The following is a 7,666-nucleotide window of genomic DNA, read 5'->3' as shown; positions in this document are numbered from 1 at the left end:
ATTCTTAATCTGGGCCAAAATTGATTTCCTGGAACTGTAAATGGGACCTTTCCAAGGGCCGTGGGTGCGTGTCCAGAAACTGACGTATTGTTTAACTCTCTTTAATGATAAGTTACAGTGTAGGAAAAGGGCCAAAAATATACTGGGAGCAAATGCTTCTTTATAGGTGAGTGAATTAAGCGATTAATATTCATCTGTGCTCAAACGTGCTTACATAAAACTGCTGGCCAGTATCAGCGGCCTATTATTCTAGCAACCATGGCAAGAAACTCACAGAAACCTACAGAATATCATTTTCTCTGGTGAGGGCTGCTGATTGGTCTGTTACAAATGGAATCCCTTTTCCTGGATAAGTTTAGCTTTAGAGATCAAAATCAATGCCATACAAAATACAAATGGCATTCTTAGGAATCACCTTCATCCCACAGTAAAGCATTTCTATGTTGATGGGAGTGGTCTCTTCCGGAATGACAATACCCCCAACCATTTGCCTCGTAGAGTCACTGAATAGTTCAGTGATCATGAAAACAACGTAAACCATATGCTAATGATATTTCAATCACAACGTCCAAACCCAGTTGAACACATCTGAGAAACCCTAAAGTTGCACTTGACACAGGGTTTTTCACAACCAAAGGACAAATAATGGATGTAGTTTGCAAAGATCCTGCAGCACATTTGTGGAATCATTGCAAGTGCAGTGTTGGTGGCTCATGGAAGTTAAACGTTTTATTAAGACACTGAATGTGTGTTTGTGTTTCCTTTGCTAAGTCAGTTATCTGTATTTGCCCTCTGACTGCCTTGATAAATATTGCACCCAAATGTTGTGCAAAGCCTCATTGTAAAACAAATCACAGTCCAGTAAACGAGGGATAAATACATCCATAATTTAACATCTTGTCATTCTGACAGCTTTTAAAGTGATAAATAAAAAAGCATAAGTGGAACATAGTTTAGGTATGTTCACTTTAAGTAACTAGTCAGCTTGTTGTTGTTTTGTTAGGGATTTTCAACAGCATAAATTCATTCAGATATTTTTTAATGAAATGATGCATTTGTTTACATATGAATTAACTTCAGGCCATCCTACTGAAGTTAGATCATTTGGGAGACAGGTGTTTAGACGTTTAGATTCCATGATGCATTACACCAGGAAGCTAGCATGTGACCCAATGAAATTAAGCCTAGTGAGACCAGGGTTTCTCGTAGATTTTCAATATGAAAAAGTCCAGCCCTTGTCAAGAAGCATTTCGAGAAGCATTTCTATTTTAAGAGAAGTAAAGAATGACTATGAGAACACAAAAATACACTCCTCTCTACTTAATTACCATAAATGGTCAGCACTTCCTCTGTGACACAGCACATCAAGGAGTGGTGTTTGTGTGTGTGTGTGTGTGTGCGTGTGTGTGTGTGTGTGTGTGTGTGCATGCATTGTGTGTACATGTTATGTGTGCATGTGTGTACAATAGCAAGGGGAGTGGCTAGGGCTGACTTCCAGGTGGCTCCTTTTGTTAGTTTAGGTGAGGAGACTGGAGAGTAGAGAAAATTGCAAATCACTGTGCATTACATTAAAGCACAGGGCAACAAATAAAAAAATTCTAAACTAGGATTATCATCACAAGGTAGCAGTGACGTGCACGGACGTTCAGAGGTGCAAAAAGCCTCTTGCTCAAAGCATTTTCTCCTGACCAGCTAGCTAACATATTCATGTTTGAGGGAGCCCATAACTGCGTCAGTGGGACGCAAAGCCAGCGGCTGCTGATGGTAGCAAGGGCAGATAACTTTATACTGAACTCAGTAGGCCATGGAGTCCCTTCCAACCAATCAGGAACTATCCTACTCATATATCCCTCTTGTCGACAGCAGCCATGTTGAAACTCACGCATACATACTGCCGGTCCTGTGCGTGCATAACTAATAGCTTTAACTAAAATAATATGGTGATTTAATTTGGTCTAACTTCAGCAATGATGTACTAGTGCTACTAATGGCTAATCCCAGCTATCAAAATCCTTCACAGGGACAGCTGGGCCAAAAGAGGGCAAATGGGCCGTCGCCCGGGCAACAATAGCACAAAGGTGTGCATGTCCCTGCAAGGTAGTGTCAATATTTCGATTTATGGTGCCTTATTTTGTTATCCTGACAGTAGTCCATGAAATAGGCTTTTCAAAGGAAACATTGAACTCTTAAATAGCTGGCAAGGCATTCAAATATGACTGAACTTCACAATAAGCCATGTGTTATTGGACGTTCTGATTCATACTTCACACCTGTTTTGTTTTTGTTGTTGCTGTTGTTTTTAAACCTAAGGGTGAATAACATGAATCTCTGTGCATACCTTATGCGTGTTAAAGATCATTTAGCAATCAATTTGATGGTTACATTTACATAAGACATACACAGGACCTCACAATCATACACTTGTAACGTTTTGCAAAGGGAAGAATAACTCCAGACGTATAGGTCAATTCCAAATCCACATTTCTGAGGCCATGTTAATATATTCTACAAATTGCTCACATTCACTTAGTTGTGATAAATCCTTGAAGTCACAACCAACTTTCAAATGATGATAAAACGATACTTATAAGATCTATTTTTTTTTTTTTTGTCATTACGAAACCACGCCACAGCTCAAAGAATCTTCTTCTCTACAGTTATGAACAAACAGTTGATAAAGGAACATTCATACAGTGATTAACAAATGTGAGGGTATTTCACTGAGCCTGTTTCCTTTCTGAGCCAGTGAAAGTACATTTTGTATGATGTGTAAATGCACTGTGTGTCTGGGCGTCCATCTGCAGAGGTGGCAGGTGTTCCCTCTTTCTTCAGAGTGCAGCTTTTTTATGTCCCTCCCCAAGTTAGTTGCTTGGTTTCCATGGAAATCCCCAACAGAAAGAGTCTTGTCTTAAGGGGCCTGTGATGGGGAAGGCTTTACCAGCTTTCCTGCAAAAGACTTCAGTAACTAGAAAAAGAAAAAAGAAAAAAAAAAAGCAAAGAAGACGAGAGGAAAAATCAAGCTTCCACAGAAAACAACCTACCATTGTCTCTCAGACCGATGCTTAGTCTAAATGGGTATATTCTCAGGCAGATGGGAAAATACGATCTGTGTTCCTCACTCTTCCGTCTTAACTGTTGACACAATCCCCAACACAGTATACTTGATTCATGGCAATTAATCAATTAAAAATCCACACATGAAGTGGAATAAGCACTTTTGTGAACGCCTCTTCTACTGAACGGCTGAGTGATACAGTGGGTGTGACTGTGATTGAGAAGGTTATCTCTTTTCCTCAAAAGCCTTAGCAGTGCTTGTCCAACCCAACAGGTGTCACACACGTTGACCAGCGGACACACCTTTGCTATAATGTATTGAGTAACATAAGGAACATGAGCCTCAGTGTCAAAGCTCCAATCTCAGTGTATTTGAATCTGAAGTTGTTATTATGGGAAAAGAGGTGTATAGATTCTGAATGAGTTTTGCCCTGTGGTTTTGGGTCTTGTGTGCTCCTGTCTGGTGGGGAAAAGTGATCTGGCTGAGTTTTCACCTGTTCTCCAGTGGTGCGGGACTAGACAGGTGTCCCCTTTACAAGGACAGGCTGATCACCATCTGCTATACCAGCTTCTCAAATAACCACCAACATGACAGTTTAGATGGCGCAGACATTGTACCATAAGACTTGACCACATGATATGACAGTTAGCTACATGAGTAGTCATACTATCCAATTATGATGCTATCAGTCATTTGGCTGAGGAAATGCATAAAAAAAAAGAAAAAAGAAAAAAAACGAACAACGCATGTGGCGATGAGCCAATCAAAATGGAAAATGTGTAGTTCAGTGCTTGTTTTCTGGGTTGTTTTTCACACAGTGTTTTTTTTTTTTTTTTTTATCATGGCAACATTCAGTCAACAGAATTTGGCACAGCCAGTAGACTGTTTAGTCTTCAGCTTATCAATAACTGCCAAAGTGCCTAGTTAAATAGAGTGTGAAAGAAAAAGCGGTAGTTCCATTGTCTGAGAGCAGACACAGCAGAGGGGAATAGTTTGCATACTTACGTGGTTTTTGCACGTTTTTCCCTCCTTTTACATATGCATGTTACTTCTAACACAAAATGTCATTTCACAACATGTACAGTTGTCGGGAGAGTATTTAGTTCTGTTTATGTACCTCAAACTGATGAATCATTTGTCTGGGCACATTTAAGCATCTCAGTAAGTGATAATTAACTCAACCACAGGGTTTGTTTTCACGTTCAGAGAAGAATAACACCAAAATAAAACACTGAAATGCTCCAGCTACTCTATCTAATACTTTCTATCTTCAATGTCCTGCTTTTAGATTCTGCTGTATGATCTTTTCACTTATGTCTTATGAAATACGAAACACCTAAGTATTTCAAATTTCATTTACAACGCTCAAGAGCAGGGAAACATAAACATTTTAATTAAGAATGACATCCTCTCAAAAACACATATGACTGTTTTTTGTTTTTTTTTTTCCAGCCTAATTACATTATGTCTCTCTGTTGAAGTCCCACAACCAAACATGAGACAGTTACTCACTTTTTTTTTTTTTTTTTGAATGACAGACATTCAGCATGTTTAGATGGTGTGTGTCCATACCACACACAAAAAAAATGAATTTTAGTTCATATGTTGTTTTTCCATTTCAAACAAGGAGTATGCATACTAATGTATTCAGTCAGTGCAATGGCTCTCAGGGTTCATTTAAATTGAACAATGATGATTCATACATACAAAAGCAACAGTTTACAGTTATTGGTTTAGAAACCATTGTGTACAATGTGTGCTTTGTGATGCAAATCCTAAATTTTGGATGTGTAAGAAAGTGAGTAGGGGGTGGCTTACCACAAAAAACCCACTTCAAAACTATTTTCGGTGCATTGCCTCTACTGTTTTCACTGAAATCAATACCTTGGAGATTCTCAGGACATTGAGCACAAGCAGGTACCCAAGAATAGCCCCCAATACAATTTGTTAAGGAAGCAGCATTAGATATATTATATGCTGAAGTCTAAACACCTTCAATTCCTTGCATAGAAATATGATGGAAAATCAATGAGATGTTTCTAACAATGTCTTCATAAAGGTAACATGGCCCTCAGCTTTGTTATGTTTCAAACTTGTGAATTGTGTCCAGACAGAAGGATGAGAAAAAATGTAGTGGAATTTCCATTTTTAACGAGTTCAGCATGAACTGTGTGAACCATTTAAACTTTCAGTATTACCAGTATAAACCAATGCTTCATCTTAACAAAAGAGTAAAATTTCACTTTCATCATGGAAATTTTTATCGGCTTGCTGTGCATATCTTTTATTTTGATAGACTTTAAAGAAACAAGGGTGATTTTTCAATAAAGATAAATGAATCAGCAATAGATGCAAAGCACTGGTATGATACAGAAAAGGACAGTAACTAATAGACTTTCAAAGTGTAAACAAAATTAAAGTTACCCAGAAATGTTGCAGTTGAGAAATCTTTTGATTAGTTTGTGGACTTGTTTCAATATAAAAGCATCAATAACACAAACAAAGAAACATACATGCTCATGCGCCCGTACACACACACACACACACACACACACACACACACACACACCAGTACTTAAGAAATAAGTATTTTAAAGTTTAAGAATTTTACCTGTGAATAATAATTTCATTCATTTTGATTATTAAGATGAAGCAAAATAATGTCTTTGCAGTCTGAGTTGTAACTGACTTTACAATTACAACTGAAGTGACATGATTACATCAGTACCAAAACCAGGTCCTGTCAAACATTAAAACATAAAGAATGTTGAAGTTATTCTTCAAATACAACACTCAATTGTAATATGCAACAAGTATTACATTACAAAATGTTACTACAAATAGAAACATTGCAATGTGAACCAAACACCTCAGACCTCCCATAACGTTTTGATTTGAGCATTTCTTTCCTTTGTTGGCACTGGTTTATGAATCAAGGCATCAAGGTTTATGAACGTGACTGTATCATCAGCATCTAGACACATACATTCAAGAAAGAAAGAAACCTTGTCAGCAGACCAATTCATTTATTAAGTAGACACGTCTTGTCTTTGCAAATTGAAATATCGGAAATAATGAAAACTGCAAAAACATCTTGGAGACCAGTGGCCAAACGTGAGAACAGAACAAATCCGCATTATGATAAAGGCGCTGGATAGAGCCATTAGCCGCAGGTCTAGAACGCGATCTCATTGCGCATAAGTGCGCTTGTCACTCTAAATTCCAAATGTTGTTAATAGAAAAGTTTTCAGCAGCCTTGATGAATCATCGGGTTGCACCTAATAAACTTCATGACTGCCCAGCTTTTTCGTCTTGTGGTGGTCCTGTTTTTGACACTGAGACAAAAAAGAGAGTGAACTATGAATGGTAAAGAAGCAGGGAGGCAGGGAGAAGGCAAAAGAAGGCGGTTTGCCTTTGTAGTTAGCGAGGAATGCGGAAACGTCCCTGCTCTGTGTCAAACTTCTCTGAAGGGGGTCAAAGCACATTCAGCCAGCGTGGGAAAGCGAGGAGGAGACGGAGCCCACAGACAATCATTGCATATTCTTGGATAGATGGAAAAAACATAAAGGAGGAAGGACGGAGCAAGCGGATAGAAGAATATATGAAGCTTTATACAGTGATCTCGTGAAAAAAAGTAGTCATACGCGCTCTGTTTTGTGCAAGAAATACGCCCCCCTCACTTCATCTGTTTGAGTTGCTGTTGCAGCGGCTGTACTGCTGAGGATGGGGGTTAAAGCGTGCACCATCCGACTACCTGTGTGGCCTTGCGCAAGGACAGTGAGAGTTCTGTGATGTATATGAACGCTGTGGGGATCCAAGTCCTTCTTCATCGCAGTTTATGAATGACGCGTCACTCCTAGCGGAATTTACATTTCAGGTGATTTTTGTGCAAATTTATATATTTTGCAAAAATATTTAGCGAAGCATAAAATGCGCTGTTATTTGTTTTTAAATGCAGCTTTAATATTAATTTGCTATCATAAACAGAAAGCGTGGTAGGGCAGAGAGATGATAATGTTTATGATCGCCAATATAAAACTGCCTCGAGGTACAGTGCATTCCTTCTAACTCTGCAAGTTTAAATAAGCCCATTAATTAGCCAGGGTAGCCTACGAAAACATCGTTAGTGTGAATACTCGGATCCACTGAACAACTTAATGATATGGCAAGTTTAAACAATGAAATCACTAACTTCGACAACCACGTGCTCGAGACGGTGTTTGTCGCTCATAACCGCGAAAGGGCAGCCCCGGCAATCTGTTTTAAAGTGAAGGATTTGTCAAAAGTCGCCTGCAGTGAAAATCTGTTTTGTTGTCTATTTTTAGTTACTTATTCTTTTCTTTGGTTGGGGATTTTTCCTTATTCAGCGTTTGGCTACTATAGCGCCAGTTACCAGAGACAAGCAGACACATCAGTTATGAAAAATGAAAATGAAAACGTTTCTTATTTTGCATATCTAAAACTTCACAATAAGTGTATTTTCTGAAGAAAATCACAGATGTCTTATGTTATAACAGGACGTGGATAAGTATCATTTGAAACAGTTAAAGAAAGTGGGAGTGGATACGAGCGATCTCGAATTGCGCGTCGTTTTGATTTAAAGTATGATTA

This window comes from Chanos chanos, chromosome 12 (genome assembly GCF_902362185.1).
Source record: "Chanos chanos chromosome 12, fChaCha1.1, whole genome shotgun sequence".
Lineage (NCBI taxonomy): Eukaryota > Metazoa > Chordata > Actinopteri > Gonorynchiformes > Chanidae > Chanos > Chanos chanos.
Note: the sequence above shows the minus strand (reverse complement) of the source record.